Source organism: Harpia harpyja, chromosome 2, assembly GCF_026419915.1.
Source record: "Harpia harpyja isolate bHarHar1 chromosome 2, bHarHar1 primary haplotype, whole genome shotgun sequence".
Taxonomy (NCBI): Eukaryota; Metazoa; Chordata; class Aves; order Accipitriformes; family Accipitridae; genus Harpia; species Harpia harpyja.
Genome location: NC_068941.1, coordinates 86,463,601 through 86,481,631, shown reverse-complemented (window position 1 = coordinate 86,481,631; position 18,031 = coordinate 86,463,601). Strand labels below are relative to the sequence as shown.

Below are 18,031 nucleotides of genomic sequence, written 5' to 3'. Positions count from 1 at the left end.
TGTCCTTGCTCATCCCACAGCTGTGCACGACCCCCTAAAATGTCAGAGCACAACTCCCCCACTATTCCATAATCCTCTCACTTTGCTGATAGCCCTGATTTGGCTAAAAACTCCAAAATGTGAATGGTGGAGGAGGAGGTCAAATTCATCCCTAACAAGACAGTTCTGACAAAACCATGTAGGAGGATTTCCTTTCCTTTCAAACCTGGAGGCATATAAGCAGACCAGAACTAACGAGTGCCAGATATAAATCTGGTACAAATTGGTATCTTTTTAGTTGAATGGAGTAACACAGCTTTCTCCCATCTGATGATTTGGCCCTTCATTTCTCATTAGTAAGAAATAAATACATTTTTATAGACAGAGGAAAAAAAAATTAGTTCTGAAGACTGTTCACCAGTTCTTGCGTAACACCATTTGGATTAAGTTGGAAAAACTTAATTAAAACCAAAAGATTTAAATTTCTCATGAGAAATTAAGTGCAGTGCACTTTCTTCTTTCTGTGTATGTGTCTGACCCTCTTATTTCTGTTTACTTTCTGCAATATTGTAAATTATCTAAACAAAACTGAATCTGTGGACTACAGTTATACTGTCCTTTTTACAGAGAAATGGTTTTGTGCTGTTCTCATAGTAGGGGGACAGGCAAGAACTTGACATTGACCTCTGCTGTTTGCCAACAGCCAAGTGGTGTGGCAGCGTATGTATATTAGCAGGACAACTGGCTTAAGCAAAGCTTTATGTACCACGTGCCATTTCTCGCAATGAGGGGCGGAAAAAACTGGACACAATAAAAGCTGGGGAAACTTTCAAGATTTTGAGGAGCATGTATAGAAAATACAGGACAGAAATCCACGTAATACTATTCATGGAAGAGCTTATTGCACTTTATGCATAAATAACTGAATATTGGGGTCCTTTTAACATGAGCTTTCCTGGAAAAGCTGCAATACCTTGCCTATCTTAGTCTTTCATAACTATATAATTTTGAGTTGATTTTTGTAAATACAGAAAAGTCTGTGGCTGAAAACTTTTTCTTCCCTCTATTCAAATTTGCAGTGCAAAAAATTATGTCCCCCATTCACATTAGTGCAGGTTTTTGTCTGGGAAAGCATGTTTGCCCCTGTAGGACCATGAAGAACTTGGTAAGAGAAGAGGTGATAAAGAATTTGGGTGCCTTAGGTGTTTACTTGATTGTAAGACCCAGTTCCTAAAGAGGGATACTGCTATAGCTTAACTACTTTGGTTCCTAAAAAGCTGTAAGTACATACATCCTCCCCCGAGAGAACTTACTAAACCACCTAAATTTCTCCTACTCTGCACAAAGCATGATCATCTTGATTGCATCAGTGGCTATTTGCAGCCCAAGGCTACATGCAATTCAGGACCGTACCTTCAGATCATCTGAGGAACCTGAGCTGATGGATGTGTTCCAGCACAGGATGGGCAGGACAAAAAGCAGCAATTGGTCCCAGCCGTTTTCCTCGGTAAGCCCAGTAAAGGGGCAGAGCCAAGCCAACCTGTTAAGAGCCTGGGAAGAAGATCTGGATTGGAGGCCAGCCTGTCTGAGGGATTTCAAACCCACAGTTCCCACTTCAAGGAGTGGGCACAAAGCTAGAAGTGCTAACATAACTGTTGGAACTGCCTGTCCTGCTGTAGCTGAACCTGGGCATATACATACAGAAATGCATAATTTTGGGACTTTTGCAGAGAAAAAAAAAAAAAGGCAGAAACCTAATTTAGTAGCATTTGCTAGAGCCTTCTTGTTCACTGAGTAGACTGCAGGAGGTGAGGGGAAGGGGAGCAGTTCCCAGTCCTGCTGTTTGGCATGAGAAGTAAAGAACTCAGAAACCACTTATTGCCTGAAACTGTAGTCTACTCGTCTGCAGTCCACTTTTCCTTTAGCATTGGAAAGACGGTATTTCTAATTTCCATTTTACTGACACTAAAATGGTTCTAGGATGAAATGTAAAGACACAGGAGGCTCGGAAGGCGCATATGAGCCAACATGCGGGAGGTCTGCATAACAGCCAGAAACAGCACCTCCTCTCCGGTGCTGCAGTTCCACGTCTGAGCACTCTAGTACTATTGCACCACTTCAGAATAAAGGCGACAGTTTTACTTCAGTTTACACTTTGGTTCCACATAGCTAGCACCTTATTTTTAATTTCCTCTGCCCTGTCGTGACATATTTTTCCAAGTATACATCATTATGGTCATTTACTTCAGCAATTTGGATTGACTTATTAAATTGCATCCTTTTCGTCTTTACAGATGAACCATATTTAATAGATGTATTACATAATGTACACCTACCAGGACTACTCTGAACTTTCTTGAAGGGCAGTTTAGTTCTGTTCCACCACATTTATCTAAGCATCTAAGTCTCATTTTGAAGATGCCAAATGTTCTTTCAATTACTATTCTGGTCACTTTTTGAGTTTCATTATAATTTATAATGATACAGTTTTCAGGGAGAATCTGGAGATAAAACAGAGAGAGATTAGGCAATTTTTCAAGAGATATCCACTGTCACCTTATAAAGAAAAAAAAAGATTCTTATAAAATAAGAGTCCTCAGCATATTAGAATGTATTGGAATACCTACATGTGTGCTTACTAAGAAAACATTCTTCTGGAAACTTACTGTTTGGAAGTAACATTACAAAAAACTCTGAGAGGGAGAGGTGAGATGCATAATATGATAGTATAAAGCTTATTTGCTCAATATCTCATTTTTAGAGTTTCAGCTTAGATCTGACGTCCACGCAACTATAACTCATCAAACTACCCTGTAATTTACATATTTATAATTCCCTGCAACTAATAAAAGTTACAACAATTAAGGTCTTAACTGAACAAATGGAGGATCTTGTGGTAACAACCTTTGCTCACTCCCTCCCTTTTCACCACTGTTATTAGCATTAGGTGCTTCATTATGTCAAATTCAGATCGTGCTACTCCTTTGTTCTTACAGAATCTTGTGTTGCGGGCAGTAACCTGGCAGCCTCCCTCCTATCATCAGAGGCTCCCTGTTGTTCTTGTAATGTGAAAGAGGGAATTTCATCTGGAGGCAGTCCGAAGAGCCAGTATACATCATCATTGTGCTTTTGAGGCACTGAAGACAAAAAGAGTTCAAGATAATTTGTCATTAATATATACTAGACCACATCCTGTGGCTATTGCTCCAGGATTAGGCATATGAAGGTCAAAGGAGATACTTACTTAAGACGTTCGTGATTTGGACGCTTCGTTGTGTTAGGTCCTTCTGCACAGTTGGGATTTTTTTTTTAAGAGGGTCCCATGTTGTAAATGCAGACGACATAAGCCTTGACCCACTTTTGGGAAAGGGATGTTATAATACACTACCTAAAAGGCTCTTAAGATATTTTTGGCCACTCAATAAATAATGAAAATACATATTCAATACTTTAATGCAGCATACTTCTTAATATTCTAAATGGGTCAAGGCACCACACCCACATTTACTTTTAAATAATGCTCATCTTTTGTGATTGTTTGCATGTCTTTTTCCTAAGTCATTAGTAAGATTTTTACAACATTTAGAGTCAAATAAATCCCAGATTTGAACTACTCTGACAGTTTTTTACTGTTAGCCAAGTTGAGAAAGTATCAGTAACACACAGCTTGAGCGCCCTTCATGGGGTGGCCTGTATTGGCCGTTGACTTTCAGAAAATCAGATGCTGAATGGTAAGCTTTCTTTTTTTTTTTCCCTTTCCACATCATCTTGAACATCTTTATTTTGTCATTGGCTCTTATGATGAGTATATTTCTATGATTGTGCTCCCTCAAACGTGTTCATAGCTAGTGTAGCAATTACAGATATTCTTAGTACTCACCTGCTTTTTACTGCTACATAAATTTGCACCTGTTGAGCCTTTAAACAAGTTGTGTTATACATATTGACTCCCAGTTTCTTTTCCATGGTTTCTCCATGCCTAGAACCTGACTGAATGCATGATGGCTCTGAGTGATAGCAGAAGTCTTCTTCAGACATACACATTCACAGAATCAATATGTCTGTATATTCCCAATCAATGCTGACATGTATAGCAAAGATACATAATAAAAAGCATTGATACATGCCATTTTTCTGTGCACATTACAAAAGTACAGACACACCTAAATGTGTGTGCCAACAAGTATGCTGTCCTCGAGCCAAATGTCTTTTAACAGAGTCAGAGCCCTCACATAAAGCACTTGTTTTCTCATCAGCTTTATACAAATAACCAATTTCCCAGGAGCACTTCCCATTTTACTCCCTATTACTCTAAGCTCTCCCAAACCATATGCATTTATAACCTGCTAACAGGACAAAAACATTGAAACATTAAAATAAAAACATAAAATAAATATATCTTGCTCCTTGCAAGTCAACTGCAGAAGTCCTATTAATGTCAGTGTGTATGGTGGGAAGGAAAGTTAGCTGGAGTTTGAACATCAAAAAAATCAGGAGTTTCTCTAACATTTCATGATAAGAATCATTTTTCATAGGACTACATAACATCTCATATACAGTTATATGGACCATCCTTCTCTTCCATTCTCAACTGCTTAACACCTCTGAGACAACTCCACCGTTTGGGGGAGAAAAGTCTGCGTTCTATGCCTTCAAGCACAATGCCTTTCAGCATGTGCTGAAAAAATGCAGGTAACTCTGGCTCCTGCAGTTCCTCAGCTCATCAATCTTAAATCAGCTCTTTTCTACCTGCTTTTTCAGAATATTATACCCTCTGCCCATCTTCCCCTTCTTTTTCAATATTCTCTTTGGTTATCTTGTTCCTTGCTTCGGGATGTTTCCTCTTCCTTCTTTTTTAGCAACTTCAGAGCACCAGAAATAAGCTGCCATTAATCAAATGATTTCTAATTTCTTGACAGAATTCAAGCATATATTGCTGCCATGTTGTAGTTCTTGGATCACACTTCGAGAGATTGTGGCATAAAGCAACATAGATGTCAGCCAGTCTTAGGAGATACAATCAGTCAATAATCCAAAAAAACCTCCCTTTGCATTAAAACCCACGATTAACCCATGTGTATAGGACACACCTGGGTTAATTTCAGGGAGGCATATCTATAAATTTTAATTAAAGAAATATCTTTAACTGTAATTTATCAACTTTATTGCCCCACACAAATGAACTCTTTGGCAACTCCTTCTCCAACCTACAGTTCTTATGTTCTGATGTCAAAAAATCTAAAACCTGAAAATACCCAGTCCTTTCTATACCTCTGAATGCGAAGACTCAACTACCAATTTGGTAAACACTATCCCCCCTTAAAAACTTTGAGTCAACTTTATCCTGTTGTAAATGTACTGACACAGAAAGACACTTTTTTTTGTTTCTTTGACTTGCACTATTGCCTAACACTTACAGTGGTCCACTAGCACCAATATTAAATGAGTTCCTTATGTAAGATTTCATCAATGAAGTCTGTATGATAAATTTGTGCTATTTTTATGTCTGTACCTTTGAGAGTTCACCTGTTTCTTATTTATAAAGGACTAGATGCAATTCCCTGTATCCACTTAGATTTCACTTGGCATTGTGCTACTGGAACAAAAACCAGAACTGTTCACATTTTCTGGCAATGGCTCATATCTATACCATTGACTTCTATTTCAGAAACCAGTAGAAACAGTTTAGCCAATGTTAAGTGTCATTTATTTTTCAGTCACTTGTTATACAGAGCAGTAAACAAAGTCAGTTAAACTAACAATACTGTATCTAATGACATTACTCATTTATAAGACTAAAGCTATGTTCTCATGGGTTTACGATTATGCAGATGTAAGTTAGAGCATTTGAAATTAGCCTTCATCTTGACTTTGACGAATACTGAAAATTAGGGCACTGAAAAAATGCTTGGAAAATTTTCCCAAAAGGAAAAAAATTTCTGTTTTGACAGAAAAGGCTTCATCTTGACATATTTATAATACAAAACAAAGCTAAAATAGAAAGATTTGTAGGAACTGTTATAGCAACCTGTTTTGATTTAATTTGCCAAAATTCTGTTATAGAAATTACTCAGTTTTTATAAAGTATTTTATGTAGTTTGCATGAAGAAATCAGGAAATGGAATGGATCCTAGTACCCTGTCAGAGAAATTTCCAAATTCGGACAGTGGTAGTTCCCTCCCCCCCCCCCCCCCCCCAACACATTATTGCAAGTCTTATGATCATTATAGTTTGCTCGATGTTCCTTCAATATTTCTGAGCAGGTTCATTAATTTAATGAACAAGCATTCTCTGTTTTCTTTCTTTCTTTTTTTTAAGGGATGGTTCATTCAGCTGCCATTCAAATATGAAGAATGCTTTGAAAATGTAAATATTCCTGCAGCATCATTCCCATTTGAGGCGTGCTTTATGTAAGGCATACAAGGCCTTACGTAACTCTTGACCTGATCGATCAAGAGGTGCAACCATTTTCAGAAGTAATAAGCTGCATAATTCAATTTCAATGTGCACAGCATTTTTTATATTGAAATCAAGATTTTTCTAAATGTGGCATGCTCATTTTACATGGAGCATTCTTCTTGCATTTCTCATACTTCTCTCACAATTAAAAGGTCCATGTGGATTTTCAGAATGTCATTTTCTTTCTGTTTGAAACTCCATCCATCTCCAAACTGGAAGTGGATGAGCCTGCTGCTAGATAACTGTCTGCCTTCATAAGCTTATGTGATTATTCACACTGTTCATGACAAACAAACACAAAAAGGAATTCTTTATATAATTCTTTAACTGTCAATGAAAAGTAAGGACAGGGCAAAGGGGTCTGAAATACTCCAGGCTTATTGCTCTTGATTTATTAATTTGTTCATAATCAAACCCCCTGAATTTTATGTTGCTGTATTGCTACTGTAGATGATAAAAGACTTCTTAGTTGAAGTACATGATCTTTAGCAGAAAAAAAGGCATGACCTTTCTAAAAAAGTTAATTAGCAAGAAAGACTCTGTAAATTAGGGCAAAAGGTCCATTAAGATGCAAGAACATTTCAGCTTACAACAGATTGGTCACCACCAGCAGTAGCTCTTGTCATCAGCTTTCCGTTATTTAATTTTGTTCTTGATTTTTCTCCTCTTTTTTACTTACAGCTGCTGCTCCTTTAGAAAAATCAACTTTCTGTCATTTTCATGATTCATCAAGGCCTGAAGGAAAAGACCAGAATCATCCATAGTCTTTTCGTCTGTGATGCAGACTACTAACAACTTCATTAACTTTCTTCAGGCCATGTTTTACTTAAAAGTCTTTTGTGCATTTTTACAGATGTTAATGGAAAGATGCACCATCTTGGGCTTCTGTCAATAGAGAAAAAAAAAAGAAATTAGAAATTTTACATACTTCAAGATGTGGGAGATAATTTCTGTAAACATTATTGTGTCTAAAACAAATCTTGATTCTATCTCACCACTATTTTGTGCTCACAAGATAGAAAATATATTTAAGTGATTGCATTTCTTCTGATAAAAAATTTTCAGCAAGTAATTTATCACAAGTATCTGTTTTTACCCTTAAGTAAGTACAGAGAATCTTTAATGTAGTGCAAACGAGAAATTATAAACAAAAAGAATGGTTAATAAAAAGAAAAGCAAGTTTCTTTTTCTTGTAGACCAAAAGTTCTACAGCTAATTACCTCTAGATTACCAAGATGCAATGTCAAATATGGAAAATCCCTGTCATGTTTTGTCTACTACAATTCTTATAAAGACAACAGGAGTTGGTATACTAAGGCCAGAGAGAGGATCAAAAGTTAGCCCAATACTTGTAAATGACACTGCAGAAAAGTACTATGATTCAGTGGAGGAATCCAGCAATTTTCACGTGGATAAGCAAGTACCAGTTAGCTTTCCATCCCACCTCAAATGTATAGAATGCACAACAGGATGTAATAATCAAAAAAGCAGAAGGTTGAGGACAGTCATTTCCCTGAAGTGAAGCAAATCCATTGGCTGTTTTCTTCAACAGAGGAATACTTAATGAACTGCATTTGGAGCCATGACAGCACAGAAAACCCTTCTGTTCCTCAGACTGAAAATTTTGAAGAGAGTCATTCTTCCTATGTGACAGTTACTAGGATATTAATCCTTCTCCCTAAGCCTTTCTTTGGTTAGGAAAAGAAAGGAATTCTAGGGACAGAACAGTTCCAGAAGACAACTTCAACTAGTTCTGCAAAGGCATGAGCCAAAAATACATGCTGCACTTTTTAATCTGTGCACCTTCTGCGTATTTCCTCTACCACCTCCTGTCCCGTCTCTTACACACTCAGCCCAGCTCCCTCCTTTGGTCTCTCTCTCACTTGTCATCTTCTCCCCCATAGACAAGACTACCTGAACATACACTCTGTGTACATATGAACTACATTGTCTTACAGTTTGCAACATAATTGTTTACCTCTGATAAGTTTCACTAACTGAGATCCCTAGCAAGAAAAACTATATTCTGGCATTGCGTAGGATTCAGTGTCATGGACAGATTTCCTGTTGTTTTGATGAAGTGTGCAAACATAAGAAAATAGAACTTGTTTTCGGAGGAGCTAACAACATCAGTAGCACAAGACATGAAGTGTTTACAAACAACAGATGGGAAACAGCTAGAAGGTGGTGGTCAACATGAAAAGCAGCGCTCTCTGCTTAAGAGCTGCTTATGTGATCAAGGTTTCTGTAGAGAGAAGAGCCTTGAGGAAAGATTAAAAAAAAAATAATTCTGATATATATATAATTAAGACAACTTAGACGTGTAAAAACTGAGGCAGCTTTAAAGAAGTCAAGTCAGTCATTCAAGGAGGCTCGAGGAAGAGCTGAGAAGTTACACTTTCCTGGGTCTCAATCTTTTCCCTAGCTCCTAACCCTCTCCAGATAAAACATGATTCATTTAATAAATGTGAGAGCGCCATTTTATGGCATCTGAATATTCCAAAGTTTATAGCACGTTCTCTGAATATATGCAAGATTTCTAAAACCTTCTTTCTCCACTCCTCCTTCAAAATATGGAGGTGCAATAAATCTACTGCACATTGCCCTTCTTGCAATTAAAGGATGAGAGATGACCTCCATGAACACGCACCCCTGCCCTGCTAATAGGTGGCATCAACTGAAATTCAAAATAAAATTTTAACAAAATTTAAAATCTATTCCTGTGGTTTTGAGAAGTAACCACTTAAGGAAAAGGCCTTAAAATAGTCTGCTATAGTGGTCATTAATCTAGTCAACATTAGTCCAACAGCAAAAAGCAGGTGTCTTTTTTGCATTTCTTTCGAATTTTTAGAGTCAGCTTTCTGAAAGAAGTGAAGGTAGTTGCCCTATCCTCTCCAGCATAAAAAAGTGGATAGCCATACTCCCTGTGGTTTGTTTTTTTTTTCCTCAAAATAAACTGCATCAGCTACTTGCCTTCCAGTTACTTCAGAGGTACAAGTCAGGGTAAGTCCCTGGATGCTCCAACTGGCAGATTCTTTTGAGCCAGAGAAAACAGTCAAAAGGGGTGGCAGAGGCCATGGCAGGCAGGAGACTCTTAGTGTCAGAACCCACCTTGCGTATGACTCTTTGTACAATATCCAATTTAAATGACCTGCAGGGTGTGAAGGCTTTACTGTTGCTTACTGCGCTGCTCATGTTAATATCTAGCAGAGAAGTGTCTCACTGCAGAGGAGCAGGAAATACTTGCAACCCAGTGCTCAAGCAAATGTGCCAAAAATGACATACATAAACCAAAATACAGGCCTTTAAAATACCTACCCAAAAGGTACCAAAATGTGCTCAGGGGCAGTGAATGATTTTAGTCAATCCCTGTATATTTATGTGCACTCAGACAATCAAACCCGAAGAGTAGTGTCTTATTAATACAAGGCGCTGAAGTATCTTTCAGAGCTGCTGACAATCTCCCTTCAGCATAGGCAGGCAACTATCTACCTTAAAGAAACAACCTATTAGTTGGTTTGTCTTTAAAGATAACTGAGCCTAAAAGAAGCTAAAAGCATTCTAAGTTCCACCTGCAGCTTTCAAAGTCTGCTCGAGTTGCCTAAGATACAGATCCTCCTCAATTTCCCTTACTTAGGTATTAGTTAACTGATTCTTTCCATTAAAAACCCCGCTAATCTTAGCTTTCCTGTTCTCAGAAATTATCTTTTTCAATAAAGCACAAATGTTGTCCAAATAGGAACAGGGGTTCAGGATTAGGTGGTGAAAGAAACAAAGTCCATCTAGACACAAAGAGGTATTGAGATAACAGAGGAAATAAGAACTCAAAAAAGTTCATATTCTTGAAGCAACAATCGAGACTGCTTTTAGCAATAATCTCTTCATGTAGAAGAAAGTTCTACAACAGAAAAGACGAGCAAAAGGTGTGGAGGTTTTCTTTTTTTTTGTGTATGCAGACACTATGCTGAGACTTTATGCTGGTGCAAGGGGGATAATTCCTGCTGTGGTATTTTCATGAGAGCTAGATGTAAAGATAAAAACATACTTTGTAATACTTCAAGAAGTGGACTAACCTATTTTAAGACTGGAAACACGTCAATATTAGGTCTTACTGAGGAAGTTGATATTGTACAGTATTTGGATGCTAGGAAAATAGAAGAAGACAGAGAAAAAGAGCTAAATGACACGATACGTATTTTACAGCAAAACCTAAATGCCCAGTAGTTAAGACAGACGTGGGGAAAAAAAAAGAAAAATTGATTGTTACGTTAAAAAAAAGGTTTAAAAAAAAAAGAAAGCAAAAAGCTAGAATTAGCATTAATATGTAACATTGTGATTGTATTTATAAATATGCTCAGATTAATTTTAGATCTACCCTCAGTGTAAAGGCTTCTTGTATGATGGAGAATATAAAAATTCTAGATTATTATCCCCACTATCCAAAAGTAACTTTGTCAGAGAATACATGCAACATGTAATTTTATGGAGAAAATCTTTATTTGCGGGATATCATGTCACAGCTATTGTAATAGACAGGTAACAGAGTATGGCTTGATCGCTACAGTTTTAAATGGTACACAGAAGAAAATGATTTCCCGTACATTACATCACGTCAAGGTACCTGCTATCTAATGTTGTCATAAAAAAAAAATAAAAAAGAAGATAGAAAAATATTCAACAGATGATTTAGAAAGTCAAGTTCAGATCTGTCTGGGCATCAGTAAACTATAGGTCAGTATTTGAAAACTGGGACTGGTATGTGCTGAAATTTGCTATGTGATACCCTTGGAACCACCAGTCTGCCTATATAACCACAAATGCCAACACAGAGTTCCTTAAGCAGAGAAACTTAAAACACCCTTGATCTCCTTTGCTTTTTATCCTAGGGATCATACAGCTTTGAGTTCTTCAAAAGCAGCAAAAGTGCACTGCACTTTACAGAACCTAAATGCTCTTTCTGACACACAGTCTCCACAACATAAATACTGCAAATTGTCTACAGAGCTCATAAGACACTGTGGCTTCTCCTGTACAGCTACCTTCTGGTTGATCACACCACCACTGCAGATCTAGGTGTGGGAGATTTCATGGAAAATGGGGGACATTTCTTTGAGCCTGATTATTTAGAGTTAGCATAAGTAGGCCGCAGTTAGCATGAGTTATAAGCACGCTATTTGGGCAATAAAGGGAGAACAACTTTAACCGTATCGGTGTCCGGTTGCTAGTCGGCTCACGTCTCCAGATGGTTCCCTGCTACATCTAGGTCCTGCATTAACATCTTTCAACAATGATCCCACTCATTTCCTGATGGCCTTTTATATAGATAAGGACTACTACAACTATAGGAGGTGACTGGGCACAGTCAGAGGGTTCATCTGGCATGTGGTGGGCTAAAGCTGTGGGGTGCTGCTTCAAGAACCCCAACGCTTCCAGGACCTTTTGCCCATGTGTATGTATGTGTCTCTGAGTGTGGGTTCTGCCCGGAATTCTGCACATCACCCTTCTACTTCAATCAGCGGCTCTCAGTAAAAGCTGAAGTGAATGCAACTTGTATCTGACCAGTTACTTCTTTGAGTAACTATGTATTGCAGAACTCAACATGAAAATCTTAAATAAAGGTAAAGATTAAATGGCCAACAGGGACCAGGCTCACTGATAAATGTGAAGCAGATCCTCTTTGTATTTTTCTGTGGTTCTTATTCTAATCATTCTTATTTTCCATGTACATGCTTAATATTTGGGTTCTAAATTGTGAAAGACAGCTCCACAGTTGGCACAGAACTAAACCAACGTGTATTTACAATGAGCACCCGTGCATGTTTCACTTAAGCAGAATAGTCTTTTTGTATGTCTTGCTAATCAAAGTGCCCAATATTTCTGATGCTTTGGTGATGTCTCTTTTCTATACATAGCTGAATGTTGGCAGTGGGAGATCCCATGGCAGTTGCAAGCATTTGTTAGGAGCTGTCAGTTGGCCTCCCTTGCCTGGTAAGAACTACATTCATTTACAGAGCAGCTTAGCAGCTTATCTCAGTTTTTAGTAAACAGTAGCAACAAATTCAGTTTTCTTCCTTTTCTTTGAGACAGTTAACAGCTATCAAAAATAAGGGTAGTTTCAAAAATCAGTCAATGACCTAAAGGAAAGAAAGAAATGTCTAAACAGCAGACAGAGCCCTCTTTCAGGGCCATGAGAAAAATAAGTAAGTTCTTACAGCACTTCCAGATTTTCAGATTTCTTTATCCCATTCTGGCAGACCTCTTAGCAACAGTCCAGCAATCCATGCCTTCTGTTTTACATAAAAGTAATCTGGACTAGGTAAGTAATCTGATTTGTTTCTTAAATTGACACACTTTAAACACAAACATGCACAGATAGTTGAATGAGTCCTTTGGTTTGAATTTACAAGAGATGTATTTGCAGCTTAGTTACTGGTGAAGGGAAGAAGTTGTATCATTTTTCATAATCATGCTTATTTACTACTTGTGGTTCTTATATGTACACTATAGCTCATGCTCATTTTAGTCAAATGCCTGGAGAAACATTTAGCTGACATTCAATTAGTGATGTAATGCACTGTGATAAAGGAGTAGGTAATTCACTATGTTCTATTTGGGAACCCTGCTTGTTTCCATTAATATTCACAATAGACTAGCCAGTTACAACAAAGTAAGGCACTGCCCCTACCTAGAAGAACTAGCAATCCAAAAGATATGGAGTACAGAAATGAAGGCAAGAAACGGAAGGCCTGTAAAGGTTTCCCAACATCACATGGCTCCATTCAGTTGGATGGGAAAGACAGTAACAGTACCTAGAAAAGTAATTTGATGCAACCTGAAAGCCCACTAAAGATGCAAGCTAAATGCCTGGTTTGCCTTACAGCAATAATTTACACATCATCATAAAGGGGTCAGCCTAGCACGAACTCTGTTTACACGTGCAGAATAGGTCATGTTTCAGTCCTAAATGACATTGTGAGGTTAAAACAATTCAAAGTATTTCTGTATACTACTGACTGTGACTACTTACATCTGTTATATGGCTGTACCAACTACGTGCCATGGTGAATCTGATCACATTTAAATTCATACTTAAATGAGTTCTTGCCCAAGAAATTGTTTTCCCTGCTTCGAACTCTCCCCTGGACTCTGTTGTTGTGCCTTGATAGAGGGAATTAAGGTTCCAATTCAGCTCCCTTCCTCATTTGTTCACTGTAAAAATGAATATAGATCCTGACTCTATTTTTCTCAGGCTGGGAAAGAGAGACGAAAAAGACTGGCAACTACTGCCTCTACTTGAGGCCTAACAGATACCTGTACTACTAACATCATTCCCTTACAGGCTGAGGCAGGGAAATTGTTTTGGCAAGTTCCCTCCAAGCCTAAAACATGCAAGAAAAGGTAAAAGCGTGGAAGGACTCATCCCCCTCCTCTCCTTGTTGCCTGTGAGTTTATGTAAAAGCTGGGGAAGCAGATGGGTGCCACAAGAAGGGCAAAGGATGTGTGGAACAACAGCAGTCAGTGGGATTCACACTGCCTCGAAACGGCAAAGTCCCTTCAACGACACCTACACCACAGGGATCCTCCGCCACTGGAACTTATGGGACTTCAGGCTCCGCGATTTTGGAGCAGGATGGTGGCAGCATGTTCCATCCAAAAGGAACAGCAGAAGAAGGTGCTGCAGCGTAGCGAAGAAGCTTAAGCTCGGTCAGGTTAGCAATGCAAGTGAAGTGACAGAAAAAGTGCAAGGCTTTGCGAGAGGGACAAAACCTGACACTCGGTGCTGAGAACGCAGGGCTGTACAACACCCAGGCAACAAGAAAGCCGCAAGCAAAGTTTTCGTAGTTTAAGAGACCAGGAGAACCGAAGTTCTTGCAATCGGTCCTGACGGTACGCTCACGAAGCAATCATCTTCCCCCTGCGTGGTATCAGGAGCGGAGCAAGAGACCGTGACGCGAATAAATCCCCGTAAACTCCCTCCCAGCTCTCTGTCCGCCAGCCCCTCCTGTCACCGCTCCCAGCCCCCGAAGCCCCCCGCCGTCAGCCGCAGCCTTCCCGCAGCTGCCCCTCGGCCTCCTCAGCCTCCCCACCCGCGCAAGACGAACGCGCCGCGGCCACCGCATCGCACCTCGCCCCGCCTCGGTGCCGGGACGAGCCGTTCCCTCCCGCTCCCGCTTTTCCAGCCCGCCGGACCGGTTCCCCCCACTCCCTCCATCCCCGGGTGCCCTCACCTCAGCTCTCCACCTGCCGCCGCTGCCCCCCGCCGCCATTCGCCCCGGGCCTCCCTCCGAGCCCACACAGCAGCGGCCGCCGCCGTCCCCTCGGGCGCTCCCCTCCCCTCACACCCCCAGCCCCACACCTCCTCCGCCGCGCCGCCCCCTCTCTCCCTCCCCTCCCTCCCTCCCCCGGCCGCTTGGTAACGCCGTTTCCATACTCACAGCAACTGCGCACTGAGGGCGGCCCGCAGACCGGCCTGAGGACCCGCTTAGCCGGCAGCGGCGGCAAGGCCTCCCCCCCCCCCCTCCTCCCGCCTCGTCACCCCCCTCAGCCGGCAGCTCCCGGCGGCGGCAACGGCGGCGGCGGCGGCGCAGGCGCGCTGCCTCCTCCCCTAGTGGCTGCCGCGGGGAGGCTGGCGGCCGCGGCGGCAGCTGGCGGGTCCCCTCAGAGCCGAGCGAGCGCGGCTCAGGGCCGGCAGCGGAGAAGGCGGGCGGCGGGCGAGGGCGGGAGGCGGAGGCGGGAGCGGGGGTGGGGGGGGGCGCCGGGGCCGGGCGCTGTGTGAGGGAGCCGCGCCGCACACCCAGCCCCGTCAGTAACCGGCGCTGCTGGGGAGGAGGAGGAGGAGGAGGCGGAGGAGGCGGCGGCGGCGGCGAGAGGTTCTCCCACCCCCACCCACCGAGCTGAGGTGAGGCCAGGGCAAAGCATCCTCCTTTCTTCCCCTCATCCCTTCCTCCCTTTCATCCTTTCCCCCCCTCCTCCCCGAGCTCCTTCCTTTCATCCTTCTTTCCTTATCCTCCTTCCCCCTTATCTCGCCTTCCCCTCATCCTTCCTTGCGCTTCCTGGTCCTCCTTTCCTTTCTTCTCTCCTTAGCCACCTTTCTCCACTCCTCCCCATCCCCCAGACTCCTTCTCCCCGTGCCCACATTTCGCACCCATCAGAAATAATGATCGCGCCTTCTTTTTCCTCCCCCCCCCCCTTTTTCTTTTTTTTAAATGCAATTTTAATTCTCGCCCAGTGAAAGAGGGAGAGAGAAAGAGGCAGAGTCGGTCACAGACAGAGATAATCCCCCCTCCTTTAAAGAATGGATTTGAATTAATGGTCATTTTGTGGTGTGTGTATTATGGGAAGAGGGGGATTATATTTAGGGAGGAAAAGAAAGGGTCAAAGGTGTGTTGTTCCACTTATTCATCTATTTACCTAGCATCACTTTGAGGTGAAACCCAGCCCCGTATTATTTTAAGTCTTTTTTTTAATTATCATTATTATTTATTTTTTTAAAATTATTCTCCTTTCTTCAGGCGTCAGAGGTTTCTTCCTCCCTTTTATCCATCCACCGTGCGTCTCCGTAATTTACAGTCGCTGCTGCCGCCGCCGCTCTGATTGTCTCAGCCGGGAGCCGGCGGGGAAGGGGCTGGGGGAGCGGGGCTGTGCCGTGGGGAGGGGGCTGCGGGTGCCGGCGGAAAGCAGCTTCCTCCATCCCTTCCCTCTAGGCCTCTGCCAGGGGCTGAGACCTTTCGAACCGCCCGCTTCGTATCCCATCCGGAATCCAGCCCGAAAGGTGCTAGCTCCCGTCAAAGGATTTGCTCCGGTGGCAAAGAGCGAAAGTTCGAAACGCGGCTTTGTCTTTCCGTGGAGCCCACCGGGGATGGCGAAGAGCTGCGTGGAGGTTGGCCGAAAGGCGACGGCCAAAGTGTCTCGTTGCGCGGCTTCTGGAGTGGAAGAAGTTTTGCTGAGACGTGGTGGTGGTGGCGGGGAGCGGCGTCGCAGGCTGCGAGACTTCCCTGGCTGCCTTGCCCGTTTGGGAGTTGGCGTTGTGGATGCGTGCGCTTAGGGGAGCGTCGGTACGCCAAGGGTTCGGGAAAGTAACTTTTACATATTTATGGTGGGGTGTACCGTGAGGAGTAGGTAGCACGCACCTGCTTCTCTCTAGATTGGAGGGCTGAATGCCGTCCCTCGTGTCTCGCCGGTTGTCTGCGATGCCTGTTTTCTTTCTGAGGTGATGCTCCATCAGTTGAAATGATCAGTTGGTGGTTGTATTTCTCTCTTCATCAGTTGTGTAGTGGCAGAACATTTATTTGACTGTTAGCATGCTTCAGACAATTTCAGCCTTTTTAAGCTTCTGTTTGCTGAATTAGAAGTTTGTTTATACTTCATCAGGATAGATATGTTTCAGAACCCCTGTTATTTTAGAAATCTCTAGATACCACAGCAGCCGATACTATAGCAGAACTCTATGAGCCTGAATAATATTAAAACACACGTTATACATTATCTTGGCATGTATTCCCCAAGAAATGTTGATTCTGCTAACTTGTCAAGATTGCAGCGAATGCTGTGTGTTTTGGAGTACAAGGTACAAGATAAGTAGCATAAATAGGGGTAGTCTTAAATGATGTTGCCGATGCGAACAACAGATCTTACTGGCTTTGTGCCTGTTACAATGCTGCTGGTTTTCCTTTTTACCTATAGTGTCTATGATTGATATTATGTATTGTGTCAGGTTTTTTATACTCCAGGTCAAACAGAATTCTTTCCAGAGGAGAAAAAGTACTGCCCTGAGGGATGAACTTTTGCACTCAATTGTGTAAATCATTGTTTACAGAAATACCACCTCAGCTGTGTACAAGATAGCTGTAATTCCATTAATGGGCTCTGTGGATGACAAAAGCCTCAACAGGAAAGCTCCAGCGTCACTTGAGCCCTTACATGGAAATGCAACCCTAATTTATGCAGATTTCTGAAAGCTCTTTTAATATTAATGTTGAGCATGTATGGTTCTACTGAAATGCCTTTGAACCACTGAAAACCAAGAGTATTCATAGACTGAGACTTTAAAGCCAAAGGAAGCAGTTAGATCTTCTGCTCTGACCCCTTGTCTATTATAGTCAGTTGGATTTCATCCAGTTACTTTTGAGTACAATAACTTGCATTTGACTGAAACATATTTTCCAGAAAAATTGGAATTTTGATCAGAAGACAGTAAGAGGTGGAGAATCTGCTGTTTATTAAGTTAGTTGCCTTCAGCTTCCAGTCACTGGTTAGTGATGTGCCTTTCTCCACTATGCTGAAGAAGTCTAAGTATTTTTTTACCATGGAGGTATTTACCTGCTGTAACCTAGTATGCCCTCTCTTTCCTATTTGCAAAAGACAAGTGAACTAAAATTCTTTAAATTTGTCACTGCATGCATTTTCCTCACGACTCAGTTTCTGTGGCTTTTTTCCCAAATCCACTTTTTCAGCATATTTGTGAAAACATGAGCTGGAAACAGCATGCCAATGCCTTGTCTCAGGAGTGTTTTATGAGTTTAAGTATTACCTCTCTAGTGTTACTCTTCTGTTTATACATCACATGTACATATTTAACCTCCATCTGCAGCAC

General features: G+C 41.5%; 1 protein-coding gene and 1 long non-coding RNA gene across 3 annotated transcripts in view; one reads left to right on the top strand and one right to left on the bottom strand.

Annotated features, from left to right (window-relative positions):
• Positions 1–5,663: 5,663 nt before the first annotated feature.
• On the bottom strand, positions 5,664–14,954 carry LOC128138978 (uncharacterized). Its single transcript, XR_008234200.1, has 2 exons — positions 14,874–14,954; positions 5,664–7,323 (listed from the first exon to the last, which is right to left on the bottom strand). It is a non-coding gene; the product is annotated as an uncharacterized LOC128138978 (long non-coding RNA).
• Positions 14,955–15,210: 256 nt separating this feature from the next.
• The window catches only part of CTNNA2 (catenin alpha 2), a 520,993-nt gene continuing 518,172 nt past the window's right edge, over positions 15,211–18,031 (top strand). The window contains exon 1 of one of the 2 annotated variants that reach the window (XM_052780796.1): positions 15,211–15,337. The gene's annotated coding sequence lies outside the window, so the exon portion shown is untranslated. The remainder of the gene's footprint in view (positions 15,338–18,031) is intronic. The other variant, XM_052780797.1, reaches the window with a different exon arrangement.